Consider the following 15,789-nt stretch of genomic DNA (forward strand, 5'->3'; position numbering starts at 1 on the left):
CCCTTTGCTTGCCACTTTACTTTTTCCTGTTCAGTGATGGTGGGAAGAGTCCCTGGAGAGTAGCCATTCCCTGCCTGGGCCTGTCTATGCAAAGACAGCCTTAATGATGTTGTTAGATACCGATGCCTGCTGAGCTGGGAATAGATAGAGATCACTTTTGCATTCTGCTTCCTTAATATATCTCCATTTAGGAGACTCTGAACTACTAATTTAGATGGTGAGAAAAGGTGTTATTTCTGTAAATCAGTGGATTTTTGTTTCTCTGGCTGTGTCCCATCTCTGCATAATTAATCCGTAGTTTTCTGAGACAATCTTCATGACTTTGAAAGCCAAAGAAAGACTTTCCCTTGAGATCTGGCTTAGTGCTGAGAGTAGTGTTTCCCTTCAACTACTCAAGGATCCAGATCTCTTTAGATGCTAAGTCAAATTCCACTCGCAGAATTTGACTTCAAATGGAAAGTCCTGAAAAATGTCTCCTGAAATACCTAAAGATGGGAAGTCAAAGAGACTTTTTTGGATGGACTATCATGTAGGAATCATGTGAATTAATTCTTTACATGTTTTTTTATGCACATATTGTGTATCATTTCCTGCACCAGGGTCTATTGAGGAGGCCGAGAAGAATCATCCTGGGCTTTATTCATCAAGGAGCTCATAACCTAGTTGTGTAGATAAATTTCTGTTAATAAATAACTTCTACACACACACAGTATGCAGCCCATACCACAGAAGTGCTACAGATAATAGAGGTCAGGAGAGTTCAAGGAGAAGTAGAAAAGATAGGTTGCAGTATTTGAGTGGTTCTTGGATGGAAAGAAAAAATTGAAATTATGAGGTATTCCAGGTATAAAAATGACAAAAGCAAAATGAGGTAGCAGGAAAGCCCAGAGAGTTTCCAGAGCATTCTAGAAAGGAACAAGTGCAGTTCACCGAGACTCCAGGGTTCTGTGGAAAGGAGGAGAAAGAAAATGAAGAGGAGAGTTATAGTTAGATAGTGGAGACATTAAATACCAGGCAGATGTATTTCATATTATTCTAGCATCAGTCAAACCTCACAAGAATTCTACAGAAAAGAAAATAATGTGGTCTTTCAGTATTTTAAAGTGGAATACTATTTTATCTGCAAGGAGAGGACACCTGGTGTAAGAAGTTTGGTCATAATACCATTTCAAAGGTTCAGTGGAAACTTATGCTTCTATAAAGATGAAATATACACAGTTTTCTCTATTCTTCCTGCCAAGTATAAATAAAACCCCTAGATATCAGGTATAAGACAAATATAAGGATATTTTGACAGGTCAAGGGAAGGGGGAAGACTAGCTAGGTCCCTAACCTCATGACACAAGTAACAACTTAATTAATTAAGAATTCTCTCAATTTTTTTCTCAGTAGACCTCCCTTAGAAGAATGGTAACAACTAGAACTGTGTATGTGTACAGATGGACAAACAAGCAAACAAAACAACAATAACAACAACAAAAATCTTATCAGAAGGACAAACAAGCAAACAAAACAACAGATGGACAAACAAGCAAACAAAACAACAACAACAACAAAAATCTTATCAGAAGGTCAGGAAATGAGTAGCAAGTCCAAACAGAAAACTTTTAGGTTGCAACCATTCTATCTCAGCTAAACACTACAAAATACACAAACCTTTCCCTGCACATGCCAGCAAAAGTCAACTACAAAGTCTAGACTTCTACTCTCTGCATGGTGTCATTATGTGCCCCCAGATCTTTCCATTTACTGGCATGGTGTCAGAGAAAGTTGAGGAGGGGGCTGGTATTTTCATTTCTGCAGGGTTGTAATGAAGCATGCTTCCCTGCAGCTATGATAAGTGAAGACCATATGGACAGCATGGAATTCCATTTCTACCTTGAAGTAATGAAGCACTTATACCCCACTCCACAAGAGAGTCAGAATTTTATCACTATGTGGTAATAAGGCCATATTTTCCTATTAGCAATGGGGGCAAGCAATGAAATGTTCCCATCCTACTAGACAGGAGGTATTTGTGTAGGCCTACTGGCGAGCAAGAACTCCCACTCCTGCCCAGTAATACTGAGGAGTCACCCTTCAACTGTCAACAAAAACTGAGTGTAGAACCTGGATTTCTTACTTCTATCTGGAAATAATGAGGTTCACCTTTTTTTTCCCCTAACAAAACAGTGTCAAAAACTTTTAGCTGAAAACTTTCCAAACTTGGTAAGACAGAGCCACAAACCTGAGTAAACCTCACACAGGATAAACTCAAAGAAATTCATGACATGACATATCATAGCCAAATTCCTAACAACTAGAGACAAAATCATTTGAAAGCTACCAGAAAGAAATTATATCCTTCCTATAGAAGAAGAATAGTATAAATTACAGCAGATTTCTCACCAGAAACCATGTAGGCCAGAAGAAAGTGGCACAATGTTTTTCAAGTTCTGACAGCAAAGAACTAGAATCAATCAAGAATCCTATATCCAGTTAACTATCCTCAGAAGTGAAGGGAGATTGGGACATTCTCAGATGTAGGAAACCAAGAGGGGTTGTCACCAGCAGGCCAGGCTACCCTTACAAGAATTTCCAAGAGATATTCTGTAAATAGAAAGGAAGGATAAATGAAGAAATTGCAAAATGGAGATGGAAGAAAAAAAAACACATTAAGCAAAAATAGGAAAAAACAAAAATATCTTTCCTTTTACTTTTGTGTCTTCTAGATTGTGCTTGATGGTTGTAACAAAGCACAACACTTTCTAATTTGATCCTGAACATATGTAGAGAATACATCTAAGGCAATTATATTAAAATGGGGGAGGATAAAGAAAAGGTAGGTAGGTTTTCTGTATTTCACACAAATTGGTAATATGATGATACCAGTCGATTGTGACAGGTATATGTAATATAATTCCTACAACAACCAACTAAAAAACTTTCAAAGTGATACACTCAAGAACACTATAGATAGGGCTGGGGATGTGGCTCAAGCGGCAGCGCGCTCGCCTCGAATGCGTGCGGCCCGGGTTTGATTCTCAGCACCACATACCAACAAAGATGTTGTGTCCGCCGAGAACTAAAAAATAAATATTAAGAAAAAAAAATTCTCTCTCTCTCTTTCTCTCTCTCCCTCTCACTCTCTCTTTAAAAAAAAAAAAACACTATAGATAAATTTAAATGAAATTCTTCAAAATGTTCAAGTAGTATTTTTGAAAGGAAAAAAAATAGTAAAAAAAAAAGAAAAAGGAAATCAAGAAATAAAAAAATGTCAGACAAATCCTAGCATATCAAAATTACATTAAATATTAATAATCTAAATATACCAATTAAAAGAGATTGACAAAATAGATTTAAAAATATGACTCTACATACGCTGTCTGAAAGAAATTCACCTCAAATATAAGGATTTGAAAGTAAAGGGATAGAAAAAGGCTCATCTTGCAGATGCATATAAAGAAAGCACAAATGGCTATCTTAATATCCAATAAAATAGATTTCAGAGCAAAGAAAATTACCAAAACAGTGAAGGACATTATATCATGATAAAGGAATATTTTATTAGTCAGCCTTTTTTTTTTTTTTTTTTTTTGCTGTGACTGAAAATCTTGACAAGAACAATTTTAGAGGAGGAAAAGTTTATTTGGGGGACACACAGCTTCAGAGGTCTCAGTCCATAGATAGCCAGCTCTATTTCCTGGGGCTCAAGGTGAGGGAGGACATCATGGGGAAGAGTGTGGCAGAAGGAAGCAGACTTTACTCTCTCTAATATAAAATATATACCCCAAAGGCTCCAGCCACACACTCTACCTGTTTTCAATCCCACTCAGCTAATCCCACAAGGGGATTAATTCACTGATTTTCTTAAGGCTCTCATAACCTGATCACTTCTCCCCTAAACCCTTTTGCATTGTCTCACACATGACTTTTGGGTGACATCTCACATCCAAACCATAACAAGGGGTAACTATCAAGAAAATAAAGCAATTCAAAGTGTGAATTTACTACAAAACAATGATGCAAATTATGCTGAATAAGAACTGATAGAACTGATAGAAGAAATAGACAAATCTATATTTATATTTGTAGATGTATTTTTTACATACAATTTAAACTAGACAGAAAATAAAGTATAAAGGGACTCAATCTCATTACCAATCAACAGAATACAATTCACATTTATTGAATACTATACCCAACAAAACTACATACATATTCTCTTCAAGCACCACAGAATATAAGTCAAGATTGACCATATCCTGGGCCATAAAGCTAACCTCAAAAATTAACATAGTTGGCCAGATGCAGTGATGCATGGTAATCCCAGAAGTTTCAAAGGCTGAAACAGGAAGATCACAAGTTCAAGGCCAGCATCAGCAACTTGGTGAGGCTCTAAGAAATTTGGTGAGACCCTGTCTTGAAATAAAAAATAAAAAGAGGTGAAGATATGGCTCAGTGGTTAAATTCCCCTGGTTCAATCCCTAGAACAACAACAACAAAAAATTTAAATAGTTGAAATTATATAGGTTGTATTCTCTGACCACAATGAAATCAAACTAGAAATTAATAACAGAAGGACAATAGGAAAATCTTCAAACATTAAGAAACCAAACAATATAATTTAAATAATCCATGGGTCCAGGAATAAGTCTAAAGGGAGATCAAACTGAAGTGAATGAATAAATTAATTGAAGTGAGTGAAATGCCGTGAACTGCATGAAATTGAGTAAACATTTCAATCTTGTGGGACATAGCAAGATGCAGGGGGTGATTTACAGTACTAAATGCTTACATTAGTAAAAAATCTCCTGTTAATCTTGTAAGTTCCTACATCAAAAAACAAATAAAACACAGAAAAGTAAAAACAAATTCAAAGTAAGCTAAAGGAAAGAAACAAAAAAGATAACAGAAACTGGTTACAAAGAAAACCAAAACACAATAGAAAAAAAAAATCAATGCAACAAGGAAATGCTTCTTTAAAAAGGTCAAAATAATTAACCAATTTCTATCAAGATGATAAAAGGAGAAGGACAAACAACTGATCAATATCAAAAATGAAGCCAACAATATCACTACAGACCCTCCATTATTTAAAGGATAATAAAGGGACACTATGTATAACTGTAAACACAAAAATTTGTCAGCTTAGATGAAATTTATCAACCCCTCAAAAAACATAAACTACAGCAACTTACTCCAAGTAAAATAGGTAATTTGAAGAGCCCTATAATCATTAAGGAAATTGAATTAATAATTAATTATTAATAAATTAATAATTTAAAAGCTCCCCTGAAAGAATTCACTGAAGAATTCTACCAAACATTTAAAGAAGAATTAACATCAAGACTATATATCCCCTAGAAAATAGAAGAGGTGGGAACAATACCCAGTTCATTTTATGAAAGTAATACTGCCCTGATTCTAAAACCAGAGAAAGAGAGTACAAGTAAAGAAAACTGTAAATATTCCTCATGCAGATAGATGCAAATCACTTAAAAACCAGAATGTAACCAAATAGAAGAAATTATCAAATAGAATTCAGCAATTATAAATGAAATTCTGCACAATGACCAAATAGATTTTATTTTAAGGATGCAAGGCTAGTTTAATATTCATGTGCTGATTTTAAAAAATCAGTGTTAATCCACTATAGTAACAGTATAAGGAAGAAAAACACATACTCACATGGGTGAATGTAGAAAAAGCATTGGACAAAATTCAACATTCATTCATAATAAAAATTCTCAGGAAACCTAAGAGAACTCTCAACTTGATAAACAGTATTTTTACAAAAACCCTACAGCTAAGATTATGTTTAATCATGAAAGACTGAGTCCTTTCTTCCTAAGATCAGGAAGGTTGCAAGAATGTTCACTGTCGCCATTCTAATTGACACAGAATTAGGAGTTCTAGCCAGTGCAATTAGGGAAGAAAAGGGAATATAAGGCAAAAAGATCAAAAAGTGGCAAATAAAATTGCCTTGATTGTAGACAATATGCTTGCTATATAGAAAATCACCAGTAATTTACCAAATAACCTCTTAGAACTAATAATTGAGTGCAGCAAGTTTTCAGTATTCAAAATAAACACACACAAATCAATTTAATTTCTGGTATTGAGTCTGGTATTGAGTATGACAGGGCTCAAATCAAGGTATTGGCAGGTCAGGATTTTTTTCTGATTGCTGTGAGAAGAGAATAATATTCCCTGTCTATAGTCTCTTTTACCCTATAAACCCATAGTCTCTGGTTCCAGGGAAAAGGCTGTGGAAATTTTTGAAGTGCCATTATTCTGCCCACCACTATGTTGAAGATATCAATTTCCCCCAAACTGATATCTAAATTTATCATATATTCTCTCAAGATCCAATTACATGCAATTATTTTTAGTAAGTATCAAACAAAATAATTCTAAAATTCGTATGGGAACACAATGAAACTTGAAGAGCTAGAATTTTGAAAAAGAAGAATAAAGTAGGAGGAACCTGTCCACCTGAGTCCACAATATAGCCATAATAATCTAGACTGTGTAGTATTTGTAGAGAGATACACATATAAATTAACGGAACAGAATAGAAAGCACAGAAACTCAAACATATATGCCTATCTATTCTTTACAAAGTAGCAAACACAATTCAATGGGATAAAGATAGCCTTTGGTTCTGGAGTAACTGGACATTCATAGGCAAAAACCAAACACATAAGTACCACAACCTCCATCTAAGTTTTATACGTTATACAAAAATTGACTCAAAATGGACAAAGAACTTAAATGTAAAATAAAAAATGAAAATACTTCCAGAAAAAATTATAGGGAGGGAATCTTCAGGAACTAAGGTTAAGCAAATAGTTCCTCCATTTGCCATGATAAATAAGAACTGTATCATGATTTTAAAATTTAAAAAAAGTTCTTGGTGAAAGGCAAGATTAAAAGACAAAACTGAAATGAATGGGAAGAAAACATTTGCAAATCACATATCTAACAAGGAACTCATGTCTATAATATATGGAGAACATTTAAAACTCAACACTTAAAAAGCAAATAATCCAATTTGAAATCAACAAAAGACATGGAACAGAAATTCCACAAAAAGTTATGTGTGGATGGCAAATAAACACATGGGAAAAATGTTCAACATCATCAATGGTTAGAGAAATGTAAATTAAAAATGTGAGATATCACTCTATACATACCTATCAGAATGGCTGAAAAAAAGTGGCAACCCCATGTGCTGCCATATATGCAGAGAAACTGAATCAGTCTTACATTGCTGATGAGATGTAAATAGTACAGCCTCCCTGGAACACAGTGTGACAGTATCTTTAAAAGCAAAAGTAGAAGAAGGAAATATGCACCTACCTTACATGCAAGCATGTACCCCTGAGCATTTATTCCAGAGAACATGAATGTTCATAGCAGCCTCATATGGTGTCAGGAAATTCACAGTAGCCCCAAACTGAAAACAACTCAGGTGTCTTCAAGGGGTGAATAAACTGTGGTACTTTCATTCATGAAATAGTACTCAGCAATAAAAAGGAACCACCTATTGATACATATTCTAGATGAAACTTTATCCTGATGGGAAAAAGCCAATTCCCCAATTTTTTTTTTCTGATATAATTCCACTTATATTTTTGAATCGCTAAAATTATAGGAAGTGCAGAATAGTGGTTGCCAGGATAAAGGAGGGTAAGGGACAGGAGATAAGTGGATGTGGCCACAAGGGGGTCCCACTGGAGGCTCCTGGTGATGGAGATCTTCTCATCCTGATTACATTATTGACAATATATTGTTTACAGTTTTGTAAGATGTTAACATCGGGAGAAATTTGGTAAAGGCTACAAGGGATCTCTTTGTATTATTTCTTGCAACCACATATAAATCTATGAAAATGACCTCAAAATGAGAAGTTTTGATTTAAATAGTAGTTCCAAAGAGACTCAAACGAGGATGGTGACGACAGATCTGGGCAAGTGCTCCCGAGGAGGCAGTGATGGAGAAAGGCCCCGAGGAGAGAAAGAAGTGCAAGAGCTGTTTGTGTGACTTTTACTCCTCCACTTGGGTCCGGATACCTGTGGCTGATTGGAGTTGTTAATAGGCTCTGGATGACAGTATCTCTCTTCTTTGCTCATTTGCTCTGATAAATGAGGTGAGGGACTTCTCCACCTAGTGTCCACTGTTGACCTGGAGTACTGTGCTGTTCTTATCTATTTTAGTGACTTCTGCAGGCAAAGCAAAGAGACATTCATCAAAGACCTGGAGGGATTGAACCGTCTTCTCATTGGTGGTAGTGTCAAAGTTTGCTGAAGCTACACAAAGGAATTTTCAAAAACCCTCCAAGATGCGAAGGAGGCAAAGTGGAGGCAGAAGGGGCATGAATTAGATATGAGCTTTCCCGTTAAAGCCTATAGGATTAATAAGAGAAGGAATAAGAAGGGAGGCGATGCCGGGATTCCAGAGGGAAGGCAGGTTGGCTCTTTTTCTTTTCTCTTCCTTCATGTCCATGTGCATGCCCACACCCACACCCACACCCACACTCCCTCAGTCCCCTGAATTGGGGAGTGAGGTTTTGCAGAGATGATAGCTTTGATGTCATCCTTTTCCTCCTTCTCCTGGGGTTTCTTATCCTGATGCTTAGGAGCAGGCTGTATTGGAAGATGAGCATCCCTGGGAAGGCCTAGAATAGGGGGAATCAAGAAGGATTGGTTCTGCTTTCAGCCTATTGCCCAGGCAAGAGGAGGTCAATGTGTTCTTGTGGTCCCATTAAATAAGAATTTGATGGAGGTGTGGGGCCAGGGCCCAAGCCCAGGCACTAAGTTGCTCCTCTGCCTGACCTTGCCCTGCATAGCTTCTGCAACCAGGGGCCATGGGAATTGGCTTGCAGCTTTTTAATCCTGGACCATTATTGAAAACCTAGGCAAGAGAAAGAGGGAGAGACGGGGAAGAGGTAGAGAGAGGGAGTGTGTGGGGGTAGAATAGAGAATATGGTGACTTCATTTTTTTATCTTTCAACCATACCTGACTACTGTTCCTTGAACTTGCCAGAAAGTTCCACTTCAAGGCCTTTGCCCATGCTGTTTCTTCTGCTGACTACCCCCATCCCTTTTAGCCACATAGTTTCTCTCTCCATATGTCACATTTTAAATCAAGTTGTCCTGGAACTTCCTATGTAAATTGCACCCCTTCAATACTCTTATCCGTTTCTCTATTTTTCAAAGCACATGCAACTCTCTAACACAATCTCTATTTTACTCTTTCCCCCATTTATTGTCTGAGCTCCTCAACGAGAATATGAAGGCAGGACTTTTTATCTGTTTCATTCACCACTGAATGTATCTAGAACAGAGCCTGGTGTATGGTAGGCAGTTAATACATTTTTGATAAATGAATGAATGAACTAGGACAGTGAATAAAATTCTTTCTGGGGCTAGATAAGGTATATGCACGTATAATACATATCAGAGTCCTATAAATTAAATATCTTGTTTTACTGATTCATTAATATTGTTCAATATATTTGAAGATATCTATGCTTTTCAAAGTCTATAGCTTTGAAAAGATTTCTGGACTGCAGTTTGAAGAGCTGGGGTCAGTTCTGGCTTCTTCGAAATACCTCTGACAGGGAAGAAGCATTTCGTCTTCCTGTTTTGAAACCTGTGTTTATTAAATGGATATAATGTTCCCCGTGTTCCTCACAGGATTATCATGAGAATTAAATAAAACATTGGATATGTAAGTGTGAAAACTCAAAGGCAAATCACTCAAATCTCTGTCAGGAAGGAACACTGTTATTAATGTCTGATTCTCACAGGGTGAAAGAATTCAGAAAGTGATTCTACTTTCCTCATGGTGACAGAAATACACAATATACAAGAGAGGCCAGCATTCTGTAGGCCTTAATCCCTGTGAGATACTGGGAGGTCCTCTGAGAAACTTATCTAATGAAACCTGAGTGCTCTTTGGAGCTTATCAGGAGTGTTTCATGAGGGGAAAGGAGAGCAGAGGCCAGCTATGTCATGGAATATTCCTTCCTTTCTTCCATTCGCCCAGGCTCTGGTGCATTTCTTGCTGTGTATTATTGACAGAGGAAATGCTGATTCATGGGTCTGAGTTACAGGAAACCTTGTTTCCTGGTGAAGAAACAAGCCTGCCAGTACTGCCAGCATCCTCCTCTGCCAGGTTCTGCCACATGCCCTGCTTCTGGGCCTGCACCCAGACTGACTGAAGGGGTAGGGCCAACTCAAGCTTAACCAGTGAGGTCACTTTCCCCCATGAACTGAATAAGCTCAGCTCCTCATGGGGCCTCTCTAGGGCCCAGCTCTGACCCCAGGATACCTTTCTAGCCCATCTCCCCCTGTCCCCTTCTTGCCCCCTCTACTACAGCGGACACTTGACTACTCCCAATTCTTCATGAACACTTTGTATTTTCCAGTCTCTGTGTCTTGGCTCGTGATGTTCCCTGCCTGGCCTGGCCCCCGACCCAGTGTCGGCTTGTTGAAATCCTACCCGGGCTTTGGTTTTGCGCAGCTGCTACTTGCTATGTGAAGCCTGCTCAGTTTCCTTCTATTTCTTCATATTCTTCTTAGTCGGGGCATTTTCCAGTATTTATAAAAGTAGACCAAATTATCTGATAAACTTCCATGGATCCTCATCCAGCTTCAACAATGATCCTTAAATAATCCTCGATCCCTCCTTCTCTGAGCTCCTCTGCTAACACACATGTTCGGTGCTTAAGCCATTTTGGCTGAATTCGATGAGAAGAATGTAATCAGTGGATATAGGGTGCTCTCTCTATCCTCCTCTCTGAGGCTCAAGAATTGCAGTGAGCATTTCACAGGGCAGTGGCAAACTGAGGTCCCATTTTTCTGAAAGGCCTCCCAGTCCGATGAGAAGGGGTGGATAATATACACGTAACAGGAATGGGATGCTGGATGTCAGGTACTCCAGGAGTTCAGGTTAAATGGTTAGGAAGTGGTGTTGAACGGATAAATTAATCTTCTATCCAATTGGTTAGTAAGAGGACTCCTTTAGTTTGGCACTGAGCAGTCTGCTGGTCTTGTATGCCGTCTTATCTGGCATCCACATGCTGAAGAAGAAGACATCTGATTTATATGGAGAAAAAAGTCATCTCATTACAAACATCAGTGTGAGATCTTTGTAATGTGATCACATCTCATTACAAAGATCATCATAAAAAGTTTCAATGGATAAACATTCTCAAACAATTCCTGTTATTGATATTAATAAAGAGTAGAGGGTAGGTATTCTACATTGATGGATCTAAACGCTCTGGAGTTAAATTTTACTAGAAGGTGAGAAGGGAAATTAAGGGAGTCTGAAGTCCTGTGTCTGGAATTGACTGTGCATTGGATGGCTTGGGAAGAGGGAAAGTAGAGGAGAAGGTTGGAAGACAAAGCAAGAAATAAAAAGCCTGTCCTGGGAGAATGGCAGTGTTTCATCTCGATCCAGACTCAGCTCAACCCTATACCTTTGAGGCACAGCCAGGGTCATCTGGAGGTAGTCTGAGGTGCCTTGATCTTACCATATCACTGTGGGAGGGAGGGTCTGGTCATCAGCCAAGAACTAAAGCTGTTACCAGTGTGAAGTGGGGGTGGGGAGGATGGAAGGCTTATGTGGCTTTTCCTCTTAAATTGGAGTGAAAACACAATTTAAAAAAAAAAAAAAAGGAGTGGGCTGTGAGCAGGTCTCTGCCAGGCACTCTGCCAGCCCCTGTTCCTCATCTCATTTACAGATTGGTGGCCACTCAACACCCGAGTCACAGGGAGGGTCTGAGCTTCACCAAAGGGATGGACGGGAGAGTGCTTTGCAGCCTGTGAAGTGCCTCCTTAAATCCAGATTGCTTTACCTCTGTCCTTATTATTAGGAACATACTACGGGAACCTGATGACAGGAGGGGAGAATAAGATAGGAGGCAAAGGATTGTTAACACGAGGGGTTTGCAGTTCACATTTTATGTCCAGAGACCTGGGTAAGGAGAAAGCTGGGGAGACTCCTGGAACTTTTGTCCCTTCCCCACATCCATCATCTTCTATTTTTACCCCTGTGGAGATTAGCAAAAAAAAAAAAAAAAAAAGAATTAAAGGAGAAACTTTTCCCATGTGCCAATTTTAGGGGAGGCCTGTCAAGGGGTGGGCATGTGGGAGGATCGGGACACAGAGAAGGGCTTTGCATTCTGAGGTGGTCTGCAGTTATGAAAAGAGAAAAATGAATAGAACTTGTGGGTCCTGTGGAGCAGGGGGGCAGGATTTAAGGCTTAACAGGCAGAAAGATGGGGAATATCCCTGGATTGGTCTGTGGGAAGTCCTTTCATGCATAGGACTGGTAAAAGGATACTTGAGACACTGCAGACAGGTTTCTGTGACAGTAGATGATGGTTTGTTCTCTAAAATCCCTGAGAATAAGTTTCCTCCAGAGGAAGAACACCCCTCCTCCCACCTCACCATGCACACCTATTTATTTGCTTACCAAAGTCTTTCTTCAAGGGGATTAGAAAGGCAAGCATGGCTGGCACCAAGTAAGCATTACACACTCCATGTATCCTCAGCACAGCAAGCTCTGGTGCTGGTCACCTGGGATCACAAACAGGGTGCAAACTGTCACAATGCTTCCACCTCAGCAAAGGTGTGGAGCTCAGAACCTTCCCAACCAAGAAGGAAAACCAGGGCGTCTTTTTCCGCCTGTAAAGATTTCATTCTTGTGTACTCTGCTTCAGGATGTTTCCAAGCCAGAGCAGAGGCATTCTGGGAGTGGAAGGGGGGCATGTCCCTGAGGGCCTGGGAGATTTCCATCCAAAAGCTCAGGTGAGGGCCTTGGCCTTGGAGATTGCATTACCAAGAGGGAGCTGGCAGGGAGGGAACCCTGGGCTGGGCTGAGCTGATCTCATTAGTGCTAGGTTAATCCTGAGGTTAATATATATTCGTGAGACTTTTATGTTTCCTGGCGTATTGCTTCTTCCTGTTTTTTTTTTTTCTTTTTTTCTTTTTTCCTTCTCCATTGCTGGGGATTGAACACAGGGACTTATGCATGCCAAGCACTTGCTCTACCACTGAGCTTCATCCCCAACCCTTCTTTTCATTCTTAAACTGAGTGCTGCTCTGTAGATTGGGCATGGATTTAGCTGTATTCCCATTGAAAAGCAGGGCCAGTTTATGTACCAAATTCTGAGTTCTCCCCTGGAAAGAGTTTTGTTCAGAGTTTGGGTCAGATGACCAGGCCCAGAGGAAGTACAGAACAAAAATGAAGAGTCCTTGATTGTGTGCCTGGAAATGCTGAACAAACCATTCTCTGGACAGAGAACCCTAATTCTTAGTGTTTGCCGAGTTCTGTGGTAAAAATACTCCCACTGTGGCTGTTTGCAAGCTACCAACATAATGGCACTGAATGAACTGGGAGAAGGTGCCCAGGATCAGCTCTGGTGAGGACACAAAGGCTACAGCACACCACCAGCCAGCAGTCAAAATAGGCACACACACTGGAACTCACTTAGAGGAGCAGAAGGAGTTGGAACTCAGATGAGGAGATAGGTAAGTGTGTGTGTGGGTGTGGGAAGTGTCAACAGCCAAACCGGGACAGGGCAGGCGGAAACCAGCATCAACCTGGCTATAATTAATGGTCATCCTAAGATAACAGCTGTTGTTCACTGATGTGACAAACACTGTGTTACCAGTGACTCTCAGGGCATCTCTATATTGGCATTTTTTTTTATTCCAGTTTTACAGATGAAATTAAGAAAGAAAAAGTGATTGGTCATATAAGAAATCACAGTGAGAATACAGACCCGGAGTCTGATCCATTCTACGGTCAGGTCAAGGGGAGCCTGGTGTGAGTCATTTTCCTAGATGGGCCAGACTGGTAGTAGATTTTCATTCCTGGGAGGACCCACAGCTTTGTAGGAATGAGGTCATTGGGTAGATTATGAAATCAGGGATTCTGGATCGGGAATGAGACAAGGTACTGAATGCAGAGTTTAAGTCAGAAAATGATGAACTTGATGTTGGTTCCCCTGACTCTTTGCCCTCCAACTAAAGACAAAGTCACAGATACCATGCCTGGAGCAGAGTATGAAGTGGGGATTTTCTTAGATGTCTGTCAGTCAGGATATCAACGATGAACTCCTTTTTGGGACTTTTTAGGAAAGACCTAGGTAGGATGACTGTCTGGATGACTATGGTGATCTGTGCCTTTGTTTGTTTGTTATCATTAAATATATATTTTTGGTAATGGGGACTGAAACCAGGGGTGCTTAACCACTGAGCAGCATCCTCAGCCCTTTCTTGTATTTTATTTAGAGACAGGATCTCGCCTGAGTTGCTGAGTTAACTTCGAACTCGAGATCCTCCTGCCTCAGCCTCCTGAGCCACTGGGATTATAAGGGTGCTCCACTGAGCCCGGTTCTCTGTGCTTTATATGAATATGGTATCTATAGTGATTTAAAACACATAGTCCGTGAAATCTACTTTGGGAAAATACACACTTGTACCTAATTAATACATTGCTTATGACCAAACATCATTCTGAGTCAGAACTGAGGCTGGTGGCAGCTGTGTACCTTGTAAGGTATGCAGGCTGAATGAAGGCGGAGCTGGGTAGAAGACCCAGCTGCCTTAGGTATGGGAAGAGAGATGCACCAAAGTGCTCAGAAATTGGAGAGAGCTAAAAACCAAAGAATGAGAACAAGAAGGGGAGGAGGGAAGGCTGGAGATCACGTTAAAGAAAATCAGAGGAAGGCTACTTCCCAGGTGGAGGTTGATCAAGCAGATCCAGCACCGTGAAGAAACAGGAAGCCCTCGGGGACTTAGTGTGAAGCTGGCTGGAGAGGGAAGCTGGATGGTAACAAGTTGCTAAGACATCAGGCTTAACCTCTCTGGTTTTTCTTCTCTGGAGGTAGTTCATGTTCTGTAGTTCTCTTCCTAAACATAAGAAGTTAATTATGTTTCTTAATTTTTAATATTTTGGGTTTGAATTGCAGTGGCACAAAGGGAAAAGTTGGGACATTATTAAAAAAAAAAAAACTAGAGGAAAGTTGAAGCCCAGATGCTGTGATTATAGATGCCTGGTCTATGAAAGACGAATCTCCCTTTTCATTTGGTGCTAGGCATCAAAATCAGTGCCAATTACATCACATGGGGATTTCATTGGCTACAGCATTATGATGTAGGTGCGGTTAGTATCCTCAACTTAGAGGTGGAAGATTGCCCTGCTGTTGCATGGCAGAGGTAACATTTAAACCTCGGACTCTCTTCAGAGGCTGAGCCTATATATCATCAGGGCACACAATATGTAATTGTCTTTTTTTTTTTTGAGATAAAATGTTGATCATGCCATATGATCCTCATTCCATATTGACCCTATGGTTATTGAAAGTCCTAGAAAACAGATCTTGTAGTTGCCTGGGCAGAACTAAAACCAATCTCAGCTTCAAGGTGGAGTCTTGCTAGTTCTGTCACATGTGATGCCAGCAGTAGGAAAAGAGCTCTTTTCAGAAGACCACGCACTTGTGAGACTGTCAAACAAGCAGAAGTGATTTGAATAAATTCCCTCTGGGAATCAACGATAGGACAGAGACCTAGAAAGTGACGACCCACCCAGACAGTGGGCTCCCAGAAGATCAAGCGTGGTTTCTGTAGAGTAAGGGGAACACGGAGCTGTGTAAGGCTTCATACTCAGCAGACATCAAAATCCTGCTCTCCCTAGTGAGCATACTCACAATGTCTTGGCCCATGGTGGAAATGTTGGACCAGAGCAAATTTTGGCAGAGCAAATGGTGCTGGGTGGAAGAGTCAG

The sequence above is a fragment of the Spermophilus citellus genome (genome assembly GCF_964194105.1).
Source record: "Spermophilus citellus genome assembly, chromosome: 7".
Classification (NCBI taxonomy): Eukaryota; Metazoa; Chordata; class Mammalia; order Rodentia; family Sciuridae; genus Spermophilus; species Spermophilus citellus.